Source organism: Manis javanica, chromosome 10, assembly GCF_040802235.1.
Source record: "Manis javanica isolate MJ-LG chromosome 10, MJ_LKY, whole genome shotgun sequence".
Classification (NCBI taxonomy): Eukaryota; Metazoa; Chordata; class Mammalia; order Pholidota; family Manidae; genus Manis; species Manis javanica.
In genome coordinates, this window is record NC_133165.1 from 13,407,243 (window position 1) to 13,423,010 (window position 15,768).

Consider the following 15,768-nt stretch of genomic DNA (forward strand, 5'->3'; position numbering starts at 1 on the left):
AATATAAGACACTAGAAATGAAAAGCAGTGTAAACATGTCCCTTCCGGATTTTGCATCGTCTTGAGAACACCGGTTATGGGTTTAAAACCTGTATGGTGATCTGAGCTTACAAACTCAAATTCACTCAGAAAATGGGTCACCTAAGGTAGACTCACCTCAAAAATATTCTCAGTAATGACATAAAAAGTAATACTAATGCAAAACAATAACATCAACAAATTGTAACTCTTTATTAGTCAGGATCAGCTGGAATAACTTAGGTAACAGGGTACCCAAAATCTCCGTGAGTTATGGCAACAATGTTTAATTTTCACTCAAGCTATGTACTTGTCTAGAATTGTTAAGGCTCAGCTGCATGTTGTCTTGACAGAACCTGGGTCTCTATGTGGAATATTAATGATCTTTGGCTGACAGAAACAAAACACAGAAACACATACAGGCCCTTAAAGCTTCTGCCTGGGATTTATACAGGTCATTTGCAACCATATTTCTTTGTCTGGAAAAAGTCACATGACCTCGTCTGTGATCAGCAGGGTAGGACAGAAAATCCTTGCACAGGGTAGACACACCATCACGGAGGGGGGACAGCCTATAGGAAAAAAAACTGAATCCTACTTAAGGTCCATGCATTGTGGTATTGTAATGTGCTGCATTCTAGGCACGTAAATGTACACTTTCCATTGGCCTAAGTATGTTGCACACTCTATAAAGTTGATCGTTACAAATCCAAAGACTTTCTAAAAGAAAACGTGAAGTTGAAAGCTAGCCACGTCCTATGTCTGTACTTAGTGAACAATAGTCCAATCCACAAAAGATTCCGAATTGTCTCACTTTGCCATGTATGCATTTTTCTTTTGTAATTTTTATATTTCATATTTATATTTTGTATTTTACATTTTAGAAGTTAAAATGAGGCAGTAATTTCATTGATTAAAAGCACATTAGCTGGAGCCAGACTGCAGCAGGTCAAATACCAGGTCTGCCATTAACTAGCTGTGAAACGTTGGCCCTGTTACTCTCCTTTTCTGTTTCAGTTTCCCTACCTGTTAAATAAGGTAGTAATACTGTTTTCCTATGAAGTTTAAATGAAATAATACACATGAAAGCACTAGAACACTTTGGGTATCGCTTGGCATCCTGTATCTGAGAAATGAATACCTGCATGCAGTTTTGTTCTTTATAAACATCACTGAAGTCAATTTGAAAAAGTCAAGAGATAATCAGTAAACTAATATAAGACTAATACATTCATATAAGACGAGTATATATGATATAACTAAGATAGGAGTCCAAATGTGATTGATGCATTTTCCAACTATAAAATCATTTAAAACTGAGGTCATATCACTCCGTTGTGAACTAAGTGAGAAAATAGAACCCCACAATGTCTAATACAAATTAAGCCATATCATAGTGGTGAAGCATACAGAAATTTTCCCTTCAAGCATTTCCCCCCGCCCCAAACTATTCCCATTCATCTCTGCTTTCTGTCTCCTCTCTCACAGATTCACTCCCTTCTGCCTAAAATCACACCCAGAAAAGAACACCCTTTATTTTACACTGCTCACTCTCCAGCCGCCATTCTGTCTCTCCATTACACTTCAGGAATTCTTAGAGAATTGTTAATCAATAAATCCTTTAACCCTTTAAGGATTTAATCACTTAATCCTAAATCAATAATTGTTCATCAATTAACCCATCCAATTTGACACATTAGGGAAACTGCACTCTGTTGCCCAATATATACCAATATTCTTAGTCCTCGGTTTCCTTCACTTCTTGAAAACATGTAACAATCTTAACCAAAGTCTCCATAAGATATCCTCTCACTCATGATATCTCAAGGCATAGGTCCATTTCCTCAGTAAACCTTATTTCTTCTATATTCCTGTGAAATATAGGAATATTTTCTAGTAAGAATACTGCATTTAATAGGAGAATAAAGATGATGATACATACATTTTCAAAATATAGTCCTACCTGCAATAACCGGTTAAAAATGAAAATGGTATTAATATTCAATTTGCCAGAGTAAAAAAAAATCTATATAGTCTTACTGAAGGATAAGATGCAACAATGACATGAACAGCTAGAAATATGCTTTTGGATGAGAAGGTCTATAATAAAAAAGCCAGTTCTCCACCAAATTAATATTATAGACCTAAGGTGTATTTGTTTACTTGCTCATTTATAAAACAAGAAAAAAATATTAATGAAGAATACATTTAGCAAAAACAGCCTAGGATATTAAGTGTGGGGGAGACACTAGAGGGAAGGATGAGGATAGGTAGCTTAATTTAAGACTACAACACTGATGAGAAAACAGGTTGGAACTGGCATAGGAAGAGACCGAGAGAATACAAAGAAGCTAGACCTGCTCAGTCATATCCAGAGACTAATTCTGGTTTATTTTCTTTGCAGAGAATTTTGCTTTCTGATGTGGGCTTAGGCAATGTTAGTTGTTGAGAGATCCCACAGCTTATGGGAAAGTTCTATCCACACCTCCAGTTCGAGTAACCAAAGGAAAAGACCTGTTTGAATTAGTATCCTGTTAATTATATGAAGAAATGGCAAAGAAGATATCAAACTTCTTTCTTATACTGCAGAAAACCGTACAAGTAACTTCTCAAGTTATCATGTCAGAAGCTCACTGTACCAAAATAAAGTTTCAGAGATCCAATTCCTCTCTGTGATCAATTAATTATTGCCTATGACTGAGTCATTTCTCATGTCTCTGTCTGGACAATCATGCCACCCAAAGGGAGGGTGGATAAAAATAAATGAAACAATTTGTGTAAAAAACACCGAGCACAATACCTAGTAAATATGCATGTCCCATGCGTTGGTTTGCTTTGGGCTTAGTGATGAATAATCAAACTAATTCTGATTTTCTAAAATTTTATGGTTCTTATAAACCACTTGGGCTATATTCCTTTCAATTTCCTTAGTAAACCAAATTTCAACTACGAAATGTCTGAGTTTTCTTTGGCACATAAAGTTCATTAGTTTTACAGCAAACAGATTTTTGGATGACAGTGTTTTAACCCCCAATTTTTTGGACTGAGAATATATTCTGCTGAGCAAAAATAGTAATGCCCAAAACTTGTTTATTCTGCAGTATAACTTCAAGAAGTACGAATAGCCTCCCGCCTAAAATATAAACCTGTTAAGTTTTACTTATGGACCTGCTATCTTAGCTTCTACTTATTATTCTCAGGAGTCTGGCAGAACATTGTGCTCTGTGATCATGATTCATCTCCCTAAGTGTGAACAGTTAGTGACAAGATAAAAAAGACGAACTTGAAAAAGCAGCTGAATTTTCAGTGAAAAGTTTAGCCTTGTTAAGCATGCACTTGGCATAATTTCAGATAAAGAACAGAACAACTCACTTCTTTGCATAAATAATTTAAAAATTAGCCACTATGGTAGAAGCCACAGTGAATGTAAATTGCTCTATCTGCAGATTTAAAGTTCTCTGTCATCAATAATATACTCTCCGACCATACAGATCTCACTTTCAGGCAACACTTAAGAGATGAAGTTTCCAGATTAAATATCTCCTACTTATTTCAAAGAGTGGTTTTTAAACCCTTGGTCTAAATGTTAATATCACAAGATCATTTGTTGTATAAAAGCTAGAATGGTGGGAAATGTAAAGGGTCCTTGAGAGATTACTCAACTCAAAATTAGCTCTACGTGCTTTTGATAAATCTCAGGTTTCTTTGGATATTCTTTCCTGATTTTTTTCTATTTTTACCTTTTTTTTGAGCAAGGAAAAGTGAAAACTAGCTTTCTAGAAACTACAAGCTCACAAGTATAGAAAGAAGTCAGGGTGAACAAATTCTATGTGAAACCAGTCTATATAATTTAGTTGTACACATTCCTAGTGTAGAAGGGAGTGTAATAAATTCCTTGAGTTTATGGAATATTTTTTTATTTCTTTATATTCATCATTCTGATAGAAAATAAAGTTCTAAGATGATAAATTTCTTGTGATTCATAAACACACACACACACACACACACACACACAAATACACCTCTTGTATTATATGAAGGGTAGTTCATTGTATTGCATTATTTGAAGAATAGCTCACCCCACCCTACCAGCTGGAGATATTCAGCATTTTGAACAGCCCTGAACTGTAGTAAATTGAGTTTCTCTGGCCCCTTCTCACTAATTGCTCCCTCCCACCCAATAATGAAACCAAAACAACAACTGTACACATTTACAACCAACCCCTCTCCCCAAGAAGGAGGAGCAGATACCCCATAAGGTAACTAAGTTGTTAATTATTAGATATTGCCTGGAAGAACACAGTATGGTAGGAGCTTCTGGACCAGTATTAGCCATTGCACAATCACCACTTTGCTGAGTACTTTAAGGACAAGCAGAAACAAGAATCAGTGGCTCTCAAACAGGAAAAGACAGATATTTATGTTCTCATTGAGTTTATCTCCTTACTAATCCTTCAGTTTATCCCTTACTAATCTCTTCTAATTGAGTACCTGTCCTGGCTGTTAGAGAGCTGGGTCATTCCTTTCCTGTTATCTCCTGATGGTTGTCCTGAAGTTGCCCCCTTTTTGATTTTTTACTATGAAATATTTCAGGCACACAAAAGTGTAAGGAAAATAAAATGAATTCTCACACTACTACTCAGCTTAGAAAATAAAACATTACACATAAAATTGAAGGTACTCTGCCCTTTTTCTCAAACAATTCTCCTCCTGCTCTGGATGATAACCCTAGCTTACATTTGGTATTTATCATTCTGATATATTTTTAAACAGTTTTACTTCATCTGAGTGGATCTGTTAACAATTGCCTAATATAAATTGTATCACAATATATGAACCCTTTTACAACTTACTTTTCCCCTCAACATTGTATGGGAGATACATTCATTGACATATTTACATCTAATTAATTTCTTATTAATTATACACACACACACACACACATATATATATATATTCTATTTTATGTGTATGCCACAATAGATTTATTCATTTTCTGATATGAAATTTAGATTAGTTATATTTATTTATAATTAATCTCTATATAAAGAGAACATAGGACTCTCAATTTCTATAGGTAGATTTTATATATGTCTCATATATATGTTGCATGTTGCAGGGGCATTCCTAAGCCTGTTTTCTTAAGCACACACCAGGATATCTTTAGGTAATATACCTAAAAGTGGAAATGCTTGAAGAACATATTCATCTTTAGCTATCATAAATATTGCCAAATGCCTTACCAATTGGTTTTACCAATTTAAGCACTTCCGTAAGTATACGAATTTATATTACTCTATATCTATATAAACTCTTCATGCTTCTGAGTTTTTGCCTTAATGTGTGTGAAATATGTCAATTTAGTTTCATTTACAGTCCCTGATTTTGAAGAGTTTGAGCATCTTTTAAAATATGTATTGCCCTCTTGCATTTCCTCTTCCGAGAAGTTCTTATTTAAGTCTTTAGAAGAGCCTATTAGGTGATATCCAAGAGCTGCTTTCTCAAGCAAAAGAACTCTCAATTTGTAGTTAGGCCCATGGATACCCCAAATAAAGATTTTATTTCTAAGTCTCAATAGAAGTTTGGTGTGGTCACATGTCAAGGTTCTGGCCAATGAGAAGTAAGTAGAAATGTGGTGTATGGCCTCTAGCAAATGTCTATAATGGGAGATTGCCCATCTCTTCTCCTTTTCCTCTGTCTGTGGGTTTAAATATGGGTACAATCCCTGGACCAGGACTGGCTGTCTGTAAAGTCACATGGACAAGATGGCAGAGCAACCTGTTAAAAGGAACAGGGACCCCTAATGATAGTGGAATTACCAACCAGGCTTTGAACTACTTATTGATGACCTAGATTGATTGTTTTGTCACTCCTTTTTGTAAGAAAAAATTAATTTCTACTATTTTGATTTGTTCTGACCTTTACAGCCAAAAGGAATACTGATATAATATCTCTTGTCTATTCTTCACATTGTTTTCAGGTTGTCTGTCATTTTCTTATTTGTTTGTAGCAGTGTTTTATATGTTCTTCACACAAAACTCTGTCAACTATATATGTATTACAACAATCTTCTCTGCCTTTTGTTTTTATTTCACTTAGAGTATCTCTTCATACAATAATTATTTTAATCAGTAAAATTCATTAGTCTTTTTCTTTATGGTTTGTTCTTCTTAAGAAATTCTTCTCTCTTCTGGTGTCGCAGATTTTCTTTTCCTCTAAAAAAGAAGTCATAGATACCATTTTTCCCCTAATTGAAACTTTTTACTTAACTGTATTTTTGTTTTAGAATGAGAAATATTCTTTCACTTAAACAATTGTTCCCACATCACTTATTGAAAAATTTTAATTTTTCCACATAAACTACTACAATTTTTCCTGAGCTTATCAGTAGAACAATATCATGTAGGTTGTCTGGCCAATTCCCATAGAAAAACTGCAGTTTTCATGAGGCTGAGCATGTTATGGCTTTAACTTTACAAGCTTCCAACCTCATCTTTCTATTCTAGAATTCTACATGATAAAGACTAAGGATGTATAAACCACTAAAAGCAGAGTTTGAACTACAACTTTTAAATCAGCTAGTTAATTCCTATAAACCAAATTACCTAATTCTCTGAGCCTCAATGCCTTTGTCCAAAAAGTTGGAATAACAGTTTTATAGTATTTATAATGAGGACTAAATTAACTATTATATGCAAAACACTTAATAGTGAATATTGCACAGAAAAAGTACTTAATAATTGGTTGCCGCTATTATTTCTTTTTTTTTTTTTTTAAGAGAAGTAAGCATTTATTCCCTTGTTTCACAAATAAAGCTAGTTGAGTCAGTTGCTCTCTGGTGATTAGTCAAAGAGACCAAATGCTGTATCCTCGTCTGACCCCTCCCACCGTTCCTTTGCTTCAGCCTTGGCTGGGGCTGCGGCTGTGCTGGCCGCCCCTGGAGCCGCAGCCATAAATGCAGACGGATCGTCCTTGCAAGAAGGCCTTGACCGTTTCAGCAAGTGGGAAGTGCAGTCAGTCTCCGCAGATAAAGCCAGGACCCGCATGTACCCACTGATGACTGGAAGGGCACTGATGCAGCGGCTGGGTGTGCAGACGCGGGGGCGGCATGGCAGACAGCCTCCAGGAAGGGAGAACACACTTTCCTCTGTGTCAACCCCCTGCTGCGTGATTGGCGCGAAGAAGCACAACGTGCTCCACGTGTTCAGCAGGGTGGCACCACTGGCTCCCACCTGGTCTCCAGTCCTGAGCAGCTGCACGTCACTCAGGATTTCACTGGTGCTCCTGGACAGTTCAGCGGTGGTGCCGAAGCCTGACAGGAGCTGTCCTCTGGCCTGGGCTGGCACACGGACCCACATGGGGCCATGACACCAGCATGGGTGGCAGCTGACACCTTTTGGCCAGCAGCATGATCTGCGTAAGGTCCTCCCTGGAAAACACAAAGCCCACATTCCTGCGTAGGAGTCAACACTCTCCAGATGCCCGCAGATAACGTTGCGCATCGCAGTCTCCCTGCCGGTCAGCACCACAGCCTTCCCGCGGAGGGACACCCAGAGCGGCTGCGCCTGCTTGGAGCCCACCAGGTCTGCCCCCACAGTGAAGCATTTCAGGTAATCACCCAAAAACTGGATGATCTTAAGGCACCAGCCAGACTTCCAGGTCACTCTGTCTTCCCTGGGCATCATGGCGCTGCCTCAGGGATTGTCATGTGGGCTTTAAAGATGATGCCACTCACACGAGGACGCCTGGTGGAAGGAGGGGTTGCAACGATTATTTTTGGTGCCATTGTTTTTATTCATCTGAAGAAAAGTAAGCAGAGGTCATTTGCTTTCCCTAACATGGATTTAGACCCGTCACCTATCCTGGGATACACGCTACCCCCTGGCTCTCTCACTGATCCTATAGTCTACAGTTTAGATTTTACAGAAAAGAAAGAGAAGGGATGAAAACTTCTATGAAATGAGATCAAAGGAGAAAAATCAATAGCAACAATTACTAATTATAATCACAAAATAATAGAAGGTATCCTTAGAAGAAATTTACAGGCACTGCACCATTTAACCTCCACAATACTCTGTAAGTTTGTTACAAATACACTTTCTTAAAGTTACAAAGAAAGAAAATAGAAGAGAGAAAATTTAGATTTAGGTTTGACACCAAAACCCTTGCTCTTATCCTATGCACAATAATTTGAGAAGATGGGAGAGAGGCTCAGGAGTCATTTTTACTGCCGCAATAATGAAAGGGCACATTAAAGGAAAAGCACACTCCAGTCTCTACATCCCCTAATGCCCATTATTAGCTACTGGCTTTGACTCAGTTGCACCATCAGTCCAGTTAGAACATAGTCAACTCCAACACTAGGCTCTACCAATTCCTTATTATTGGATTTAGCAGATTTGTAGCAGGCAAAGTCTGAGTGAAAGTAGCAAACAAAGGGGAGCAAAATTATTGTGCTTTTGTGTTTGGAATCTTCTGCCCATGCTGGAAATGAACAGCCTTATCTTAGTAGCAAATACACACATATGCAAAAGAAAAAAAACTACTGTGTGATAAATGGCAAGTTGCTTAATGTCCCTGGGTTTCTATTTTCTCATATGCAAAATGAGAATTTGGCAGAATGGTCTCTAGAGCTAGAATTCTTAAATACAAGAGAAAAATAAAAACATTTTCTAGTTTTTTGGAAGACAGCCCTGCTAGAGAAGGTGGTGAGAGCTGAAATAGTAAAACATATTTGCCATGCTTCGGGTTAGGCAATAATTTTGGTTGGTAATAATTATATATTTCATTTAAAGGGGTAAAAATATGGGTTTTTGCATCTGCCACCTATAAACACCCTCTACAAAGGGTGTATCATTTCTTCAGCTCCCTTGGAGCCTGTAGTACTGTATACAAACAGAATGGAGAAATAAATATCACAATTATACAAACTGCCAAAGCTTTGTAATTTTGTTTCACGTCAACACAGTCCTCCACTGGTGGACTTTGCCATTTCAAGAATGAAAACATAACATCCATTTATATACTCATAAAGAGGTACTTTTTGTTTTCTATTTCTATACCACAGATTCACAACAATGAGATTTCCCACAGAACAGAAGAAGGACCTTCCAGACCGCAGCCGTGGCTTCAAAGGATGAACACATGAGAAGACAGCTTTGTTTGGTGGCATCCTCTCCAGGGCCTGCAGCATGCTGCATGGCAGGTCACCTTTTTCCTGGCATTTTAGTATCCTTAGATGCCACGAGGGAGTGAACAATGTTTATCACTGATACACTGCAGGCAAGGTTGGGAGGCTGACTAGAAAAGACTAAATAAGTGAGTTACCAAAAATGTGATCTGATGACACACAACCTCGTTACTTTTAGAAATAAAAGTGCATCCTAGTGCTTTGCCCTGGCTGAGCCTGCACTGCATTGTACACGCGCTACCTCCCAGTGGTGCCATAAAATGTCCATGAGCAATTCCCCTCACACTCTCATCTAGAGAAGTCTCTGCCCTACAGCCACCCCAATCGGCCAATCAGAAAGTAGAACACTTTGATCATTTATTCATTCTAATTTTTGTAAAGTTGTGAATTGTTGACCATAACCTAAAACCACATAGTATGAAAACCAGGCCGTAGGGACTGATTCTGGTGATAGTTCGAACAGAGTTTAGTTACAATGACATTCTAGCTTTTTGCATCTGCACCTGCAACCACAGGAGACACACTCTGAACAGGTGAAGCCCATAAAAGGGAGGACAGGTGACTGAGGAACAGAACACAACACAGAGATTCCCAGGGATAGAGAACAGGATGTGGCGTGTGTGTGTATACATAAAGGGAGAGAGAAATTGATTGATTGATTGATTTGAAGCAATTGGCTTGCAAGTTTAATGAAGGCTGCAAGTCCGAAATGAGCAAGGTGGGCCAGCAGGCTGGGGAGGCAGGTAAACGCCAGTGTTGTGGTTAAAGTCCTCAGTCTGTCAGCTGGCAGGCTTCCTTCTTGTTCAGGGGTGGTCAGTCTTTGTTCTATCAGCATTTTCCACTGAGTGAATGAGATCTGCCCACATATAGAAAGCAATCTACTTTACTCAAAGTCCACTGATTTAAATATTAATCTCCCCCACAAAAATATGCCTTCACAGAAACATCCAGAATTTGACCAAATATTTGGGCACTGTGGCCCAGTCAAATTCACACATACAATTAAACATTATATCTTGTAACTACATATTTATTCTTCTGTTTCACCGGTTAGGGTAAGAAAGTAAGGGGTATGAGAGTGACTTCACTGCCTTTGAATGTTTAAGGCCTAATCTAATACTTGGTCCACAACAAATACTTGAATAAATTTTCAGTTTATTTCAGTTTATTAAACTGAAATACTTTGGGTCTTGACTCCATATTTCTTCAGGCTATTATGCAGCATAACCTTAAGAGTCTTCCTTATGAAGTTACCCAGTGAAAGGTCTCTGTCTGCTGTGGCTGAATTATGTCTCCCACAAATTCCTATGTTGAAACCCTAATTCCCAATGCAACCCTATTAGGACATAGGGCCTCTAAAAAGGTAATGAAGTTTAAAGAGCGTCATAAGGATGGAGCCCTAATCTAACATTACTAGTGCCCTCATGAGATCTCTGATGCACGCACAGAGAGAAAAGGCCGTTTTAGGACACGGTGTGAAGATGGTCATCCACCAGCCCAGAAGAAAGGCTTCAAGAGACACCAACCCTGCCAGCATCCTGATCTTGAGTTTCCAGACTCCAGAATTGTGAGAAAATAAGTCTTTGTTAAGGTAACCTGGTCTCTGGTATTTTATTGTGGCAGCCCTAGCAAAGTAACGTATCTTCCAATACACTCTTGTGCTCCACTTCATTAACAAACTATCCCAGGCCCAGCTCTGGGTCAGGATAGGAGCCCTTAATATCTGTGGTGAAGTACAGCTGGTTTCAACCGAATGCAGCCGATGTGATGTGTCAACTGGGCATATAGCAGGATGAGATCCCTGTGAGTAAACTAAATGTCTAAGATTGATACACACAGATTAGCTTCCTTCCCAAACCTGCAGAATGCTAAGTAAGCTTTCATTTTCTAAAAGTAATAAATGGTATTAACCTCCTTCCTAGAATGTTTTTTGTTTTGTTTTGTTAATTTATACACCTCAGGAGAAGTCTGGAAATATCAGTCATTCACACCTTAGTCTGAATTTATCTGCTTTCTCAAATAACTGAAATCTTTAGATTGAGAGGAAGAAAAAAATTAAATTTGAATAAAAAGATCTTAAGTAGGATGATACAGAGGAGAATTTAATAGATTTAGAATTTTGAAATATCCTAAGGACCTAGACACACTTCTTCCAAAATTTACCTAGTGTTGACTTTATTATCCCAGGTAGCTTAGAGACAAGCCAGTTAAAGGTCTTCAGAAGAAAAAAACAAAACACAAATTTTTATATCCATTAAATTTCTGACTTTCAAAATAAAACCAATAAGAAACTTAATGCTACTGCATTTTCTTTAAATATTTGTTTTTCTCATTCCTTTAAAATGTCCTAGGCTTCCCTATGTCAGTCCCTTCGCTAGGCACAGAATTTTCTCCAAAATATGCTCTTGTTCCCCTGCCCTTGTTAACCTTGTTAACCATCTACATCATGAGAGTCCTTGAAGATACAGATGAACTACCAGAACCTTTTTTGGTCAGTTCAATGGAAGTTTCTTTCCCCTTTAAACTTTTTTTGTCCTTTTTGTTCATGTGACACTTAAAATATATACACAACATTAAGTACCTCTTCATACATTAGTCCTCATTCACTGTTTAAATAAGTTCTTTTATATCAGGAAACATTTTGTACATTTAACTGTGGACCACATAAAACATTGGTTGACCCTCAAAACACGCAAGTCTTCAAGATCTTTGCACTGATTGATTAGTGGGTGAGTGAATGAGTAAGTAGCAGTCTATCCTTGCTCCCAAGAGTCTCCTTGTTCTTTAGCATAAGTGCCCTGCTTATAATAATGTTTGGTAGGTGAATATGTGCTGCATGGGGTGTCTGGTATATAAAGAAACAAAGAAGCAAATAATTATAACAGGTTATGGAACTGCCTTTCTTATTTAGGCTATTGATTTTATACAATGGTTTCTGCCCCCAACAGAGATCTTTATGCAAGGCTAATATTCTCTGAGGACAGTTCAATCATTTATTCAGAAAATATTTATTATATTCCTATTAGTATCATTAACTGTGAAAGATCCTGGAGATACAGTGTGTGTGTGCTGAGGGAAGGAGAGATGACAAGTATTAGCAGGACAAGGAATTTGCCTTAATGTCACTCACAGTCAATGGACATGACAGCCCCATTAGCGAAAAATCATACAGATGAGGTCAATAAGAAGCAGGCCGTAGACTATTGTCTCTCCCTCACCCATCTTTCCACTCATGTAGTAATTAATCATGGGAGTCCCACAAGGGAGTCACACTGATCAGTAAGAGCAGAGAGCAGTGGGGGGTGGTCAATGTGGTGGGCAGCATCTAAAGTGGCCCCCAGTGATCCCTACCCTCTGGTCTTCACCCCGATATGTGAGCTGGATTTAGCAACATGCCTTTGATAAAGAGAACACAGCATGATCAGGTTAAAAGACTCGGATTTCTCTCTCCCTTATACTCTCTCTCTGAATCTCCTTGTTTGCTCACTTTGATGAAGGAAGCTGTCATGTTATGGGCAGTCCTGTGGCAAAGAGTGGAGGGCAGCTTCTGCGCAGCAGCGCGAGGGGAGCTGAGCCTCTAAGCGACAACAGCCCTGGTCGACACTAGACTGCAGCCTGTGGTGTCTCTGAACTAGAGGATCCAGCCAGGCTCCACCTGGACTCCTGACCCACAGAAACATTGAAGTAATAAATATTTGTTGTTTTACCTAAGTTTGGGGCCAATATGTTATACACACTAGATAACTAATATGGTCAACAATGTCTGGGGATGGCCTTCTGAAGATTCCCTTCATGTATTTTACCATAGGCATAAAGATAAATTTAAGTAGAAGAGAATTTCACAAGCTGTGCATCGTGATAAAGAGGTAGTGCGAAGCATTCAGGATTCTACTTCTAGCTCAGACCCTAAATAGGGACATGACCTTGGATGGAAAAATGATGTTGTTCAGAACATTTCCTGATCTGAATTCGCTCTTTCATAAATTAAATGGAAGTTTAGGTCTAAGATTCCCCCTTGAGCTAAAAGTCCCTGCCCACATGTAAATTTAAAATCAGGCTGATTCCTAAAGCTTCATACTCATAAAGCTGGTTGTGTATTTCAGTTCAGTGTGATTTTCTTTTCATTTGGATCCTTCTGCCATGGCTGCTGGGCCAGCTTCCTGACACTGTGCACTGCAGCAGGGCACCTTCTGTGTGGCTCCTCACCATCTTATTCTGTTTGCTTAGTTTTTATATCCACATTGAGATTTCAAACCTACAAATTATGACAAAGAAGCAGCATGCCTCACCACAATTACTTTCAAAAACAGTAAAAAAAAAATAATCCTCTAATGTGTCCTAAATCTTAGAAAGGTAGTTTCTTTATTCATTTATTTTGTTTAAAAACAAAGATTTAGATCTTCAGTTTTATTGCCTCTTAATAGACCAGACAATAGAAACAAAGTGGGGGGCAATGGCATAATCTACTCATGACAGATGCTTGAACATATTTTAATAACCTTGGTTGATAGGCATGTTTAGTGTTATTTTAAATAAATTAAAACATAACTGAATTATTATGCTAAAATGCTTTATATTAATGGGTTTAAAAAAAGAGAGAGAAAGGCATCTCCTGTGGCTGAAAGTAATGATTTAATTTGCTGTAAAAATAACTTGAGAGAAAGTATCATCCCATCCTTTAGCATACAATTCCTTCCTTTCTATGTGAATGCAGCTGATCTGTGTTTCTGGTGCTTCCATCCTAAGTGCATCAGTTGCAAGATACACTGCAGATGATTTAGCCCTACCATGTGAATTTACTTATATATCTTAGTATATAGTTAAGCTAAGAAATTCTGCATATCCAATTTCTCATTAGTGTCTATACACTCCCAGGAAACTCCACTGGAACTGGTTCATCAACTTAGTTGAGTGGAATGGGTCAAACCCAAAACTGGTGTTATCACTTCACCATGAAGAAATTAATGCACCACCTAAATGCCTCCAAGTCTGAATATGAGCTTGGTTCTCATCAGAAGTATTTACTCTGAACTACCTTCCTTTCCCATGCACACATACACCCTTCTCTCATCAGACTCAGTTTTTGCTGGACTGAAAAAACAGGTAGGTATCAGCTGTTGTTTTACAAATATTTATTGAGTTGCAATATAGAAACACAAGAATGCATGTTGGTTCCTAATTAGTCCCCGTATCGAGTCTCATTAAATTCATGAGTCATCAAATAACGAATGTTAGGAATATTTTCCAATAATCATGAGATACATATTGTCATCATGTGTTTTATAAATGTGTCATAGAGGAGGAGATGACCAGATCTCTGATGTATGAATAATGGCCCATTTGTAAACTACCTTAGCTGATATAATAAACAACAAATCAGGTATCAATTTAATGGTTGATTGCATGGTGAAAATAAAAAATAACAATTTTGAAGATAGGATATCTTTGGAAAGCTTTACCAGCTTTGTTAATTCTCATGAGAACATGAATTCAAATGGTTTTATTATACAACATGCTAAAAGTTCTTCTTGGCTTGGTCATAGATATTTTTAAGAGCATAAACACTCCATTAAATAGACTCTGACATGAAACATTTATAGCAAACACAATCTGGAGACAATCCCTCCTCCAAACCAAGGACAAAATTGAATGGGAACAATATACCATTGTAACAAGATACAAGATGCTAGCAACAGAGGATAGGCTCCATTTGTTATTCTCTCTACCACACATTCATTCACTTACTGATCAACTCTGAGTACCTTTTCAGTGCCATATACTGAGCTTGGTACCAGGGTTTCAATAGTAAATACATCTCATGTTTGGCCATGATTAAAGTCTAGTGAGGAATATAGTCAAGTAAACAACATTTGGCACAGAAGCAATCATGAAGATATTAGAGATATTGGAGAATCTGATAATAATTATATAGACTCCCTTCCAAGAAAACCCCTATTTTAATTATTCCAAAATTTAGAATACAATTTCAGAGGTTTCCAGGATCCTCAAACATTCATCCACGACCACTTAAACGTTAACACAGAGCAAGAACATCTGGTTTGCAGAGTCTCACAAATTTGTATTCATGTTGTCCAACTATAGGACATCAGCACAAAAGTTTTCAGTAACATGTGAATCTTTTCTGCAGGTAAATATTCTGTGTATAAATCACCTTTGCCATGGATAGACTGCCTATGGTGCAAGGTCACTTTTGGGACTCACAGTTAGCTTAAACTTCAGCAATGCATGCCATGTTGTGTTTTTATAATTAACTGTGTATAAGGAACTGGTCCAACAAGCATAAGATTATTTTTGTTTATGTTGTTTCCAAACCAGGTCCCAAACCACATATTAGAAGGATTAATTATAAGGTAAGAAGAAAAGATAGTCTAATAACATTGGCTATTATAAAGCATCTGCTCGTAGTATAAGAAAGATATACTTCAATGATATTTCTGGATTCAGTCAAAGCTAAATCCAGGTTTTTCTTGCCACTTAAATCTTAATATGCTCCAGGTATTTTCTTGCAACTTAAATCTTAACAGGTTTAAATATATTTG

General features: G+C 37.7%; 1 pseudogene; it reads right to left on the reverse strand.

The window, feature by feature from the left end:
* Positions 1–6,095: 6,095 nt before the first annotated feature.
* The window catches only part of LOC108410123 (large ribosomal subunit protein uL10 pseudogene), a 63,626-nt pseudogene continuing 53,953 nt past the window's right edge, over positions 6,096–15,768 (reverse strand).